This window comes from Sturnira hondurensis, unplaced genomic scaffold, assembly GCF_014824575.4.
Source record: "Sturnira hondurensis isolate 20B ecotype Veracruz unplaced genomic scaffold, ASM1482457v3 Scaffold0001872, whole genome shotgun sequence".
Taxonomy (NCBI): Eukaryota; Metazoa; Chordata; class Mammalia; order Chiroptera; family Phyllostomidae; genus Sturnira; species Sturnira hondurensis.
This window is the reverse complement of record NW_028074503.1, coordinates 6625070-6640100: the sequence shown is the minus strand read 5'-3', so window position 1 is coordinate 6640100 and position 15031 is coordinate 6625070. Positions and strand designations below refer to the sequence as shown.

General features: G+C 40.4%; 1 protein-coding gene across 1 annotated transcript in view; it reads left to right on the top strand.

Annotated features, from left to right (window-relative positions):
• The first annotated feature begins 790 nt into the window (after positions 1-790).
• Positions 791-15031, top strand: part of CHST9 (carbohydrate sulfotransferase 9) — a 237209-nt gene continuing 222968 nt past the window's right edge. Inside the window, exon 1 of the mRNA XM_037032310.1 lies at positions 791-981. The gene's annotated coding sequence lies outside the window, so the exon portion shown is untranslated. The remainder of the gene's footprint in view (positions 982-15031) is intronic.

Below are 15031 nucleotides of genomic sequence, written 5' to 3'. Positions count from 1 at the left end.
CATAGAAACTGCCTGCGTGCAAATTAAGCAACCCAGAGTTCTATTGTTTATTTATTATTATTATTCTTTGCCCTAAGTTTGGTCAAGTTGCTGCTAGCATAATGCTCGGAACTAGTTTTAAATCTCAATAAACTGTTTCTTTTAATGATATATTTTTTTAATCCTAATCCTTGTCTTTGCAACGCGCTTTACAAACACCCAGCTCCAGCTTGTTACATTTTGAAATGTGAGGCCTTGGAGAACTGTGAAGTCTCCGATATTGTCGCCGGCCGCTTTCAGCCCACGGCACATATTTCCGAAGGGCACTGTACTGATGCATATAATCAATACACGTATTTTTCAATAAATCTGTAAAGCGATAGAAAGTCTAAGCTTTGGAAGTCAATGTTTGCGATAGACTACTGACCTATTGATGCGCCCTCCACGTTTCTAGAACACCTGGGGACGGAATCTGAGCCAGGGCAGCGGCGAGGAGGGGAAGGTGCGTTAGGAACCGAACGGGAAAGAGCGTTACTCCCTGGCCGGGAGTCGGGGTGGCACCGGAGCCTCGGGACGCACCCGAGTCGCCAGCCGAGGTGAGACCAGAAAGTAACAGAGAGCGAGAACGACAAAGGCGGAGAAAAAGAAGGCAGCGCCAGCGAGCAGGCGGGCGGGAGGCGCTGGAGATAAAGCCCGGGAGGCGGAGCGGCGGGGGCGGGCGGGGGCGCGGCGGGGCGGCGGCTGCGGGGACCGCGGGCGCGCGGGAACCGACCGCGCAGAGGCGGCGCCGCAGCCCCCGCCGGCCGGCGCGCCAGGCGAGTCCCCGGGCTCCGCGCCGCCCCTGCTCCCCGAGCGCCGCGCCGCGCGCCTTCCCACCCGGCGGCGGGCGGACTCCACGAGAGTTTGCTCCGGAGCGCGGGGAAGTTTCCTGCAGAAGCTGCGCTCCTGGAGGAGCAGCACCTGCGGCGCCCACTCGCCTCCGCTCCCCTCCCCACTCGCGAGGTAACCGCACACGGACGGGTTGGGGCACGTTGGGGGGCGGAAGGTGTCGGGCTCGAGGTCTGAGGGGCTGAGATTGCGGGGCGCCGCGCGGCACCCACGGTGGGAGCCGGGTCTGGTTGGGCGGGGAAGCGTATCCTCACCTTTCCAGGTACTTTGCCTCCGCTGACTGTGGGAAGCATCTTTCTGTACCTTTCCATTTCTTTTCATTCTGCACCGCCCCCGCCCGCCCCCCGCCCGCCCCCCGCCGCCAGTGTTTGAACCCACCTCACTCCCATTCACTTTATTAGACATGCTGGGATCACGGGGTGTCCCGGAGATGGAGGCGGTACGAAGCCTTCCAGAGGGTCGGAGGAGGAGGAAGGGTCAGCTACCCGCGCTGGATTTCTGGGCGCTGGCCGGGCGGCCTGGACTGCAGTTTTCCGGTGCCAGTCCCCAGTGGGGCATGCAAGGTTAGAAAGAGGACACCCGAAGGAACAGTCTTGAGTTTCTGGTGCCGGTTTATCCGGTCCTCCAGCATGTTTGGCCGAAAGATGAGCATTTCTGCTCTATAGCATGGGTCCCCAACTCCGAGACCTTGCTAAAGCTGCCTTCAACGCGGGAGAGAAACTAGGTGACTGGGAGCCCAGGTCCTTTGTGGCCCCAGCAGAGGGGTCGGGAGGGTGTCATGGAGGGGCGGTGGGGGGGAGGTGGGGAGACTTGACGCTGGACGTGATTTGAAAGTAGGAACTGCGCGGTTGTTTTGTTGATGCTCTCACAGGGTTACCTGCTCCCTCCCTCTTCTGCCCCATTTGAACATCCTGTCTAGCAGCATGTTTCTGTTAGAAGGCTAGAAGGTGTTATGTTTGATGCCTGTCAAGAATTATTCCCAACTAAGTTCACAGGTACTGAGCTAGAGCTGCGTTCCGCCTCCCTCTTCTCCTGACGCGTCCACCCCCAACTCCCTCCCACAGGCAAACTGTTCCTGAGCAGTTCCCCGGGTTTTGAAAGGGATGGCAAGTAAATAATACGGAGTGTGTGACTGTGTGACTTCTTCACTTCGTGTCATCAGAACCAAACCAAAATACTCCTTTTTTGCAGAGTATTGTTTACCAATGTTTATTTATCTTCACTTTAACCTCCAACATTTCATTAATCTCTCTACATATAATTTTATCTGTACTGCTACCATTCCATTGGTTTTAAAGGATGTGGGCTTTTAGACTCACATATACACACCAAAATGCAGTGTGACCACGTTTAATATTTATGTATTCCTAATTCAGTGGCCCGGCACCTGCCAATTCCAGCACATAATCATAACACCATATGCCTAGCCACCAACTGAGGATGAAGAGAATGTTATTGTTTTTCATGGGCAAGGGCACCCTGGACTAACAGATTTTATTATTATTGCTCAGAGGGTTTTTAAGGGCTTCAGTGAGTCAGATGTACAGAACAAAATTACAGTTCTACTCCTTGTGTTACAGACGAACGCCGTAACTAGATGCGTAGAGTTGACTAGTTATTGGGGAAGATTAAAAGCCTCTGATCACACAGACTGAATATAGCCCCCAAAATAGCACACCTTGAATGTCTTGAGAAAGTGAGAAGAATTTTCCTCTGGCCGCATATGGTTTTTATCACCTTTGCTGACCACAGCAGCCTCTTCCAGATAAGGAACACCTTGCATACAGACGTTCGTCTGTGCTAACTATATGCTGTGTTTTTGATGCAGAGGCTTGCTGACGGTCCAAAAACATCAATGTTTTAAATCATTACCAACCATCTGTTCTCACCCACTCAAAGTGCAATGTTTTATTTTCACAGGTATCCGAAAGTACATCCTAGTTTCATGAATTTCCGTGAATATCCCCAAAGCTCTGGTAGTATCTGATGCTGATCTAAGTTCAGCAACTGTCGCATTGGGGTTGTGACACGATAAGCTCCTCTTTTTATTTTCAATGAAAGGAAAAGTAAGAGAAGTTTCAGAGCCTTTGGCCAAGACGGGTGTGGACTCCAGTGGACTCTGACTGCTTTCTTTCCTCCACCTTTTTGTCACCAGAGAGAAGCTGAGGATTGGGACCACTGAGCCTCCTTTTGAGGGCATTCTCTCCCCTTCTCTCTGGTCACAAGGGTAGCATTTGGCGCTCTGAGGCAGTGCATTAAACAGCCTCGTAACTCCAGAAAATCAGTGTCATTTCCAGAGGAATATGTCTTCCCAGGAATGATTTACAAACTAGGAGACCAATTTAACATTCCAAGCTCCAGTTTTAGAAGATCAAAGTCATAAACATACAAATCCTGGGTATGAATATAGGATAGTTCACATAGGGTGTGAATAAAATGTCTATAGAGTAGTCTTTGTATCCACATTTGGGAGCCTGGGTAAGTTTGTATGCGATCGGCAGGCAGATCACAGCCTTCTTTGGGTTCATCATTCAAGACAGATTGGAGGTTTTCGATCTCGCCCTGACCCCCATCCTTGGAATGCTTTCCCGTTCAGGGATGTTTGCTTAAACCGCAATGTTAGGATATTGGTATTACTCAGAAGTAAATTGCATGATAAATATGTTGTCTCTTCACAGTAGCCAGAATGTTGGGAAGTTCTTCTTACTCAAATCTGGATGTAATGTCCCAAAGCGTAATCACAGTTTCGAGGAGAAAGATATTGGCAATCTTGCTTTCCTCTGTGAATAACTGCTGTGTATTTGAAGAATATCAAGAACCCCCAAAATCTGGGGCTTCTGCCTTCTTATCTGCTACACTGCTTTGTATTTCCCTTGTCTTGAAAGCATAAGATTCCTTTTACCAACAGGATAGCAGTGAAAAGAATGAAACCATACTGCAAAATATTCTGAAAGTAAAGTTGCCTTTAAAAATATGGCCTAATTGAAATCTTTGGAAATACATGAGGTTGTGTTTCATCTTATTTTTCTGTACAATAAAAGTGAATTATTGGGTGGAAAGAGTTTCACCATGTATAGTAAGCACTCTGAATTATTCATGTTAATGAGAAGAATAGGGGCTAAGATAACCCCAAATCATGGTTTATGTTTGCTTTTGGAATGTATTACATGTCTGATTTAAAAAAGGTTTTCATTGTTATTGTGGGCAAGTTGCCTTCTTAATTATTTTGTTTTGTTTAGGCTAATTTTTAAATGAGCTTACATCCCTCAAACACCAAAACCAATTTATGGGGAGGTGGAGAAGGTGGGCAGCCTGCCCAGAAAAGAGCTGGGTGACAGAAATAAGCAACCCTGATACAGTGTCTGTGTAATAGATTGTATATAATTCACAGAAAGACAATCAGGCCTTAATTGTATATCTACTTAATGATTGTGTGTTCAGAATTAGACATGTTCCCTGAAAAAATAAAAGCCCTCCAATCCAAATATGAGAAATTCAATCCCCATGTACATGTAACAGGTGATTAATTTTTTTCAAACATGAGATGCAAAGATTCTAATGTATATATCTTACTAAACTGAATTTTTAAGTGTGAGGTTTTTCTAAAGCATCTACATGGGTAGGTATGAAGGTGACATTCATGAGCCTGACATGTGTACTTACTTCCCAAGAGAGGAAACAGCCAGATGCTGTCAGAATAAGTGGCTTGGTCCATTTGATCTCCATGCCTATGCTCCAGAGCAAAGCACATTCCATCAAAGAGAAGCTCTCAAGTATCCATTGTTACTGTGGACCTGGTTAGATAAAGTAGTTGAAGTTCAGCAACACTGCCAATTTAACAGATTTCTACTGTGTTTTTCAAAAGCTTCAGGGCAGAATTGGTTGTGGATGAAACAGTTCCTTGAACAAGAAGTTGATTCACACCATAGCACTTGCTATTAACACCTTGTTTATAGCCAGCATTCAGTTGTATACAGAGTTTGTTGAATTGGTAGTTCTGTGAACTATTAGAAAGAATTTAGTAAGCCTCTGTGGAGACGGGTAGAGCTGCCAAAAATACATGATTGGAAAAGCAGGTAAAGTCATTTCAATCAGTAATTCAAAGCAAAAAGTAAAACTGTGACTTCCACAGCAGTGAGGAGAATGGCGATAAAAAAGTAGATGTTGCTTTTGGAATGGGGACTCTGTTCTCATAATAAATGTGCTTGTTTACTTCAACTGTATGGGTACTTCTTTCTTAAGGTCACATTGTGTGTGTGTGTGTGTGTGTGTGTGTGTGTGTGTTTAGGGTATAACATTTTTTAAAGAAGATAAAACCATGTATTTTTTAAAAAATATTGTGGATGGAATAATTGAGAGCCACAGGATATATTTTACATACATTTATTAGAAGAATCAGTTTCTTTTGATCAGGGCCTAAGTCTTAGAATCAGAATTATGCATTTTTTTATGGAGCAGGAAAAGACCTTAAAAGTAATTTATTCCGGTGCCCTCATTTCACAGTTAAGGAAATGGGGGCCCACGGTGATCACAGGGAGCTGCTGAAGGTCACGGTGGTGGGTAGCGGCAGAGCAGAAACTGGAAACCTCACCTCCTGGCTCTGCACCCAGCCCCCTTTGCAGTAAGTTTGGCAGTTAGATAAGGGAGTTAACTCTTTCTGGCCATCCCAACGTCAACTGTGCAAGACAGCCATGGAATGAAGTGGTACAGAGGTGAATACAGAAGCCGGTGATCTTTCTGTCTTCTCTCATTCCCTGAATGCTTATCAGGGGCCACTGTGTTGTCCTCAGCCCTATCCTCTTTCTAATGACAAATATTTTTGTTACCCTCTTAGTATCCTAAAATGTGATCTATCCATAGTATCGTTACTGAGTATATAAGTAATGAAAGAGGGCAATAAAAGAAAAGTAATTTGTAATAAAATATGATTTCCCTACACTAATGTTTGGAGATGACTTCACCAGAACACGTATTACAGAAGTCAGAAGTGTGTGTGTGTGTATATAATAAATAAATTTGGATTTAAGACAAAAAAATCAAAAGACTTCATATAAGAAGTACAGACACACGAAAGCACAAGGGCAGACTAAGAGCAGTGTTAGGGTAATTATAAACTGGAGTTATTTGTATCTGACAGAAAAAAAGGAAATGATGGTAATCATAGGGAAAATATGCTAAGTCAAGTTATAGACCACTGGAGTGGAGAAAATGTGGAAGTATAATATTTTGCAAATGAGAGAATACCTACTATTAATCCACTACCACTGGAATTCCAAAACTGCTTCCTGGAACAGTTTCGTGTTTTTACCCATGTGAACTTGGCTTCAAGAGGCTCTGCAGGGGACTCACCATACCATCACGAATAACAGATAAAATATTTCCAAAATGAAAAGTATTGATTGAGTGCTGATATTGCTTTTTAAGTTTGTTTTCCAGTAATATTGTAGCCTATTGATTCTAGTGTTAGGAGCCAGACTACACAAAATGATTGAATTACTCACCACAGCAACCTTGTTAGTGGAGATTCCTGTACAATACTTGCTATGATTATGTACCAGATTCTACAGGTTGAGATTCCTTATAGGTTTAGTTTAGTGGGACATTGTGTGTTGTATGGGACATTTGGAAATTTTTTCATTAAGTGGGACAGCCACCCCTCCTCACCAGAAGTCAGCAGAACACCCCTCCTCCAGAAATTATGACACACCTGAGCCCTTCTCAAAGTATTCTCTAGGGGATGGTCTGGCCCCAGTGAGAACTGTAGGGCTACAGAAACAATGTTTTTATGATGCCTTGAGTTATCTTTCATGCCCCTACCCACTCATCTTTACTTTTAAATGGTACCATCTCATTTGTTCACTGGTCTCCTGCCTTCAGTGGGCAAGGACTACAAACGTCACTGCCCTCCAAGTTGAAGTTCATGCTCTGATCTTTTTCCTATCACTGTCACCTTTATAAAAATTTACTTCTTCTGATCCTTATTTCCTTGGAATCTATGTTTTGTGGGTGATTATGAATGGTAACAAATTAATATACAAGCTGGCTGATTTTTTAGTTCCCCCGGGCTTTAACCTTGTTTAAGTGCATAGTTCCAGAAAACACCGAAGGCTTTTATAGAGAGAGAAAAACATATACATTCATACATATGTATGCATGTATGTGTGTATGTACTTATATGTGCATGTTATAGCTGTGCATGTGCATGTATACACATATCATTTCAGATACTGCAACAATAGGAAAGAAGGTAGCATTATTTGAGATTTTTCATTCCCTAAAAACATTCTTATGCAAACAAAAAGTGGTGCTGGTCTCATACTGGAAATGGCACAAGATAAGTAACGCTATAACATATGCTCTTAGAAGAGACCCAAATCTGCAACCAATCTAAATGAACAGTTGTGTTAGAATGGTTTTATATTACTACTAGCATATAGGAGTTGGGGACAGGGGAGAGTATAGGCAACTCTGCTATCTGTCTTTGATGTATTTAGTCTGTGCAGTATTAAGGGCACTGTTAAGACTACATACACACTAAAAGCACACCAGCATCTCTACAAAGTAATAGTATCTGTAGAGACTGGAGACTTTGAAGATTACCCACATGCACAACCTGCAGGAGAGTGTAGGGTCCCAGATGCAAGGAGGAATTGAGAGCAAAATTCTACTTTTTTTATTTCTAATGTTACTTCTAGGCCATAACATGAGACCTGCTCTTAGAATTAAGAGTTAATATGAAATGTCATTTCAGTATGGGCTGCATGAAGCATCTTGAGTTTACCAAATTGTAAGATATTTTTGTTAGGTTACTTCCCATTTTCTATCCATCTTAGATGTCTGTTGTATCTTTGTATATCTTACATTTTTTAAAGAAAGGAGCTTTTTAATGTAAGCCCTTAACAGTTAAAATTGAAGTCTTTGTGGAGTATGTGCGAATACCAGTTGCTTTCACGCAATCACAAGATTCTCTACATAGAGCATGTTTTACCCAATCAAGAAAGGCAGCCCTTCTTACAAAGGAGAGTCAGCAATTGTACGGGACACAATTTGATCTATGATTGTTTTGCTGTGTGCTGTTCATTCTTACTGGAAGCTTCTTGGTCAATTGAATGGCCTGGCCCTCAACCTCAGACTGACCCCTAACATTATTTGGTTGACTTTTGCTACAATTTCTAGTAAGTGTGCAGTGGTGCATTGGGGCCTTGGAGAAGATGAAATTGAGGTGGCTGGATTGCGGAGGCGATAAGGAAAATAAGAAGCTTCTTTCATTTGAGCAGCACAAAGACCTAGATAGGCAATGAATTTTATTGTAATACCTGCCTTTTCTTGCTATGCTTTTTATTCTTATATGGGATAAAGGCAAAAATTGTGACAGTGAAGCCCTCCCTCTTCTTTAAACTGTTAACTTGTACACAGGAAAAACCTTCGTTGTCAGAATAAACAGACATGATACCTTCCAGTCACTAGGTTCCTGGTGCCTGTTTTACCATACTACCACTCTAAGCTGAAATCTAAAACACTCAGACCGTAGTTCAGAAAAGGGAAGATACACCTAGACAATGTGAAAAAATTGCAGAAGCCTCTATTAGATATACATGAAAATGGAAAAACAAAATAAGACAACATTGTCAATTCAAATGAAGACTACGCTACTGACTTTTTCTTTAGTTTCAAAAACAAGATGCTACCTTTAGCTTTGTAGTCATTTCTGTTGTTTTCATCTTTATCACAGAGGGCATTAGAGCTGCGACCCACAGTTACAGGTTACTTTAAGCAAAGACTGTCTCTGATAAATGATGGTGTTCGCTGGACGCTCTAAAAATTTTTTCAAATTCAGGTGTAAACACAATTTTTTAGAAACATGTCTCTAAACAAATTTCACTTTCCCACACCATTTTTTGAACATTAGATTAAAATGTGGATAATTTATCCCCCCCAAAGTCAATTTTCTCAATCTATTGAAATATCTTTAGGTATTAGTAATATTATTGGGCTAAAAGCAGTAAACATCAACAATATGTTACCTTCTAGTGTTGGTCCTCTATTTTCAATTAGGAATTTTGATTATCAGAGAATGAGATTCTACTTCTGTGTCACGGCTGGCATTCAGCTGCATGCACTGTTGTGGGCTGGCCGGTTATTACGGGGTGGACCCCAAGTTGTACTGATTCTTAAGTATTTCAAATATTAATTCTATACAGTTGTCCCTTGCTATATCGAGGTTCACTTATTGCAGAAATAAGTGAACCACCATATAGTGAGGGACAACTGTATACTTCGCTGGTGAGTGCCCATATAGAATTTTATATGTTGTTAAAATTATGCAGGTTTAAGAGTGTAGAAAGTCTTTAAGAGTATATGAAGTGTTTATAAGACTGGGGGGAAGGTTTATAAGAGTGTAGGAGGGTTTATAAAGCTTTAAAATATATATAAATAATAAAATAAATATAACACTGCTACTTCATGGATTTTCACCTATTGTGGAGGTCTCTGGAATGTAACTCCTGTGATAGCTGAGAGATCCCTGTACTTACATTATCACTTTTGTTATCTCTCTGTCTCACTTGCTGAAAAGTCTAGCAAAGTCATATTTTCAGATTTTGCAGATCAGGGAATTATAACAGCACTTAGAGTAGAAATAGATTTGCAAATTAATGAACTCTCAAGTAGCAGAGGTCGTTCATCCAGTACATCAGAACTTTAGTTCACTTAGATTTTTCCCAACATATATATACAAAGTACTCCAATAAGAATTCCATGAAATTGATGACATATGTTTTATTTAGAGCATTCTAGAAAGCATAACTATAGCTCAAAGTTCTTCTAAGTCCCCTGTTTGTAGATACAACTGTGTACTAGGCATTTCTTCTTGTCTATCTTAAAGAAACATCAAGTGAAACACGTAAAAATCGAACTTGTGATCTCTGTTCATCTCACACCAAACCTCAGGGTTCCCCAGCTCCCAATCTGGGTTTTATCCTTTGCATTTCTTCTCATTCAACTCCATATCACAGCCTCCTCGAAGTTATTGATTGTTGCCTCCCAAAGCACACTGACAAAGCTGCCTTCGGCCATCACCCATGTCTAAGCGTTCAGTCTGTTGTGAAAACAACTACAGGAGCTTTCTAACTAATCTCCTCGCATCCAACATTGCTCTCCCCTCCAAATCCATCCTCCAAAGGTGCCAGAAAAGCCTTTTCAAGTTGCAAATAGAACTACCACCCCCCCTGCTCCACCCGTCGCTTCAATGTATTACCATTGTTTTTTTGAAGATAAAGACCAAAACTGCACTCCTGATTTTTTTAAACCCAGCAGGATCAGACTCTTGCAGTGTCGTCTCTTTTGGTTCTTCCACCCCTTCCCTCTGCTTCAACTGGAAAGCTTTCTTCCAGTCGTGCTGCTCCTTCTCCCTCCCGTCCCCATCCCTGTAAATGTACATACCCAAACCTCGCCTAGCTAACACTCATTAACACTTAAAATATCCACCCAAATGTCTCTTTCTCAAAGGAGCCCCCTCTTCCCTTAGAGTGAGCTGAATCCCCTTATAGTATATGTATTCATACATATATACTTGTATGTATTTATGCATAAATGTACCCATATTTATATATTCAGATCCCTCATCACCAATAGTTGCAAAGAGTTGTAAATTCATATTTACTCGTGTAATTATTTAACCACTAGGTAGGGCCCTTTCTAGTGTGATGGTCCTTTATTCCTAGAAAATACTATAGTGTCTGGTATAGTATTAGCTTGGGAGTCTAATAAGTATTTGTTAAATAAATGTTGACTAAACATCCCTATTTTTAACCCCATGTGTGCACAGGCATACGTACATGGTACACCCAAACACACTTACACCCCCTCACATTCTAACTTAAATATGTACCTACATACATGTATGCATACATGTTTGTATACATATATACACACATAGTTGTAAGCTGTGAGACCCCACCTTTTCTTTCTTGTGACCTCCCCAAGTATCACTCTTCCCTTCCTTCAAATTTGCTCTCATTGTCAGTGACTCATTCACCAGTGGTCTAAGTAGTACTACATTTACTTAGAAAGTGAGGTTGGCCTATTTAACTTCATACCCCCCCAATACCCTCCACCCAAAAAAAACAATCCCAGCCTCTTCAGCTTTTCTTCACACTATTTCCTCTAATACGTGAAATTTCTTGGTAATTTCAAGAATTTTTAAAAGCTTTCATTTGGGGGGATTTGTGCACACGTTGGCATTAGACAATAGCCTAAGAAAAAGAGAAGTCCCTGAAGGTTGCCTTGCACATATGGACTCCACATGTAGATAAAATAAATGAAAGAGAACAAAAATTTAAATAAGAATAAATATACAAAATGGAATGGAAAGAGTAATATAAAAGTCTTAGCTATAGAGCAATAGTTTTTATTTTTGAGAATTATACAGTGGTTTCGATCTATGGCTAAAATAGTTAAGGAGCAGATCAACTGACACTATACCGACTGACACTATGTTCTAGGCACTATTCTAATATTTGTGCCTAAATCTAATTGCTGCATTAAAAGTGAGCTGAGTTAGTCTTGTTTTTATTTTACAGCCTTCCTGCTTCAGTTAGTTCAGGGGAGAACCTGGTAAGCCTAGAGAATACCTTGTGCCAAAGGACAAGAAAGTGCTCAAAAATCGATGGGTGGGAACACCTCAGAAGCCAGATTTAAGAGATACCTGCTGGTCAAATTTGGGGTCACTTGAACATAAAAGGTAATAATAAATGTAATGGATTAGAGCATATTGAATGTAGAAAAGTATCCATGAGCTTTGTTTCACTGAAGAATACAAGCTAATATAATTAAAGGAAATGGTGGAATCATAAAGTAACTTTTTTGCAACTACTATTATAAGAATCATGAAGAGATGATCCACCATTGGGTGAATAGTTTATAGGGACAGGATATTCACACTATCTCTGCATGTCACCCCAGGCATTTCTGACTAGTTACAAAAAGGGGAAAATGCCTTTACAGGCAAAAGTCTGGCAGACACCACATAACCAAGTGATAACACTTGATTCCACCAGCAATCAGACAGACTGGCATTGTGTACTTCTTGGGATGATACGTGCATGAAGTAGGACATGCGGGTGCCCCTGAAATTATTTTACCAAAAATGTTTCACCTGAATCTGATGACGAGGAAATGATCACACATGACTTTTCTTCTCCAAAATGTGTAAATCCAAAACATAGTCTTTGACATAAGCGACCCGGACACTTTGAGAATGTCAATGTCAGTTTTAAAAAAGTCCTGGAAAATTGTTCAGGAGTGAAGGAGACTAGGAAACATGGAACTAATTGATTAGATTATCGGTGGAAAGAAAAACCTATGAAGGATAATATTGAGATAATTAAAGGAATCTGAATCTGTGCTGTAGAACATGTAGTAGTATTACATCTGTGTTAAATTTCCTGAGTGTCATAATCACATTGGGGTTCTGTATGAGAAGGTCTTTTTGGGGAGAAGATACATCCGGGAGTATTTACAGATGAAACTCATGATCCGTGCAACTTTCTTTCAAATGGTTCGGCAATATATGGGAAAGAGTGAAATGAGAGTGTAGCAAAATATTAACAATTTAATGTAGATAAAGATTGTATAATTATCATCATTAATTTATTAGACAATTTTCAAGATAGAAAGTGGGTAAAATATTCTATGGTTTTAAATCAGGTACCTAATAGATGAGATCATTGCCACATTGTATGAAGTGAGCTAGCATTTTGCAAACATTGTTTAATTAGGCAGCTAGAAAGTGTCTAAATGTCTTTATTCAGCATTAATAATATTTCATAATTTACACTTAAACACTTAAAGAAAGCTATTCTTAAAATATATTTTAGGCAATGTAGGAAGAAATAATACAAGACTTTCAGTAAATATTAGATAAACTAGTATTTTTTTTCACTCCTCAGTCAGAGATGAGATTAGAAATTTTAAAGGGCAATTGGGCAACTTGGTACTATGTTTTCCTTTCTTCCTTAACTTCTCTTACACGTTTGGTACCTACCTACAAATCAAGGGATGAGATTATTGGTGATTTTCACTAAAGGATCCACAGCAGCTGTATGCGGTGTGTTGTGTAGATTAGACTGGCCAGGGCCTGGAAAGATTCAGGATCCAATATGATTCTCAACTGGGGTCTCCACTGAACTCCAGGTGAGCACTGTTAGTGCTTATGTGTTAGAGACAGGTACTTAAAGCTGAATACTTCCCCCACAAAAAAATTCTCTAGTTGGTAACATGAGGGCCAATGCTACATGGAGGACAAAATAAAGGAAGTTAAATAAAAATATTTACAAAATTTGTAATAAAATATCTCCAGAAAAATTTCAACTTCAAAAATTAAGTGTTTAGAATATTTCTCCTCCTTAAGGTATATAATGGGATATTTGTACTTCGTATGGATACTTTTCTGATACCATTTAGGGGTGCTTAGGGGCTATACCTTTCACATAACCGGAACCCAGCAGAATGGTGCTTCCTGACTTTTGATTAAAAACAGAACTTCTGTACTCTAAGATGCCATAAACTAAAGATAAGAATACCAGTAGACTTCTTTCCCCTTGTATTTCATATCACAGTTCATAAATTATTATAAATTGTAACAAGCCAGAGAGGTCCACATTTCTGAAAATTCTGAAAGAACCAGTTTCTTCACACTGCCAGCTTGTATAGTACTTCAGGCTGAATTTCACTATGATAATATCTCCTCACTAAAAAATGATAGCTCATCATCAGCTTATATTAGGGTAAATACCAATAATCAGTTTGAAGTTGGTATTATCTTAATATGGGAAAAACAGAAAATCATTATGGGGAGAGAGTTGGTTCATTGAAAGTCTCGATAGTCCACAAGTGCAGCCTGACAGTCCGCAGTGGCAGCTTTAGGGCTTACACCCAGTGCCCCTCTACCCCCGACCCCAAACTACTGACATGTCTATCAGCAGTAAGACACGGTGCCTGTATTACTGAGGGAGTTTTAAGACCTGAGAGGACTGAGTGAGACTGAATTTTGTAATGTCATTCAACTCTTAATATATACTTGCTTCATAATTTTTTAAAGAGTTATGACCATGAACAACATAAGTTAAAAGTTGTTTGAATTTATAGCAATAGGAAAAGTGGGCTTCCATATAGAATTTGACTTTAAAGGAGAACAGCTCTAAGGAAAATTTGTGTAGGTAATTATTAGCTGGAAGCTATTTGTGCTCTCAGTTTATTGAATATACACTTATGCTAATGAGACTCTGCATGAATAAGTCCTTTCAGTAATGAATCCATGTAAAAGATCATGCCTTGGGGAATAATTCTAGGTGTTGAAGAATACTGAGTAATATTCAGAATTCAGAGCTCTAGATCAAGTTTGTAACTACTTTTCATTCATGATGTTTGATAGGTCATTTTACCTAAAGTCTCAGAACGGTGAAGTAAAACAAACCATGGAAAATGGTGTCGTTCTATTGTACAAACGTCCAAAACACTGCAATCCCAGAAGAAATTCCGAAGGAGAGGTGTGAAACCTGTCCCCAGAGGTGAGCTAAGCCACACGCAAGATCATAGTATCAGAAATAAATACCTAATCACTACCTGAGAAGTCTTCCTGTCGTTGCATATTGGAATCAGTGACTGGCTTTTGCTTTTGTGGCATCTACTCACCTACTTAGAAAAAGCACTTTAGTGGTAAAATAAAATATAGAAGAGTTGCATTCTCTTTATGAACTCTCTGTATTTATAATACTTTGCAGAACTGTATATATCCCCAAGGTAATTTTACTGAATGTTAACAAAATAAAAATAAAATGAAGGGCCCTTTCAGGTCCCTTTCTTCATTTTATCATTTTATATTTCATATCTTCATCTTTAAATGAAAGCAGTACTCAAACTAGTTTTTTTTATTACTGTTTTCTTTTGAGTCTTTCTTTTTGAGTCATTTTGGTTTGTGAGTAGCTAGATTTCATTATAAAGCTTTTATTCCAGGAGGGCCCATGTGGGTTAGACTTCCTGTATTTTTTCTTGCCTGATCCTTATCCACCACCACGCTCTCCTCTCGTCTGATACCTGTGTATCTGGTCCATGAGCCATTTTCTGATTTTCTCCCCATTCTTGCAGGGCATCAGCAATGTGGAAT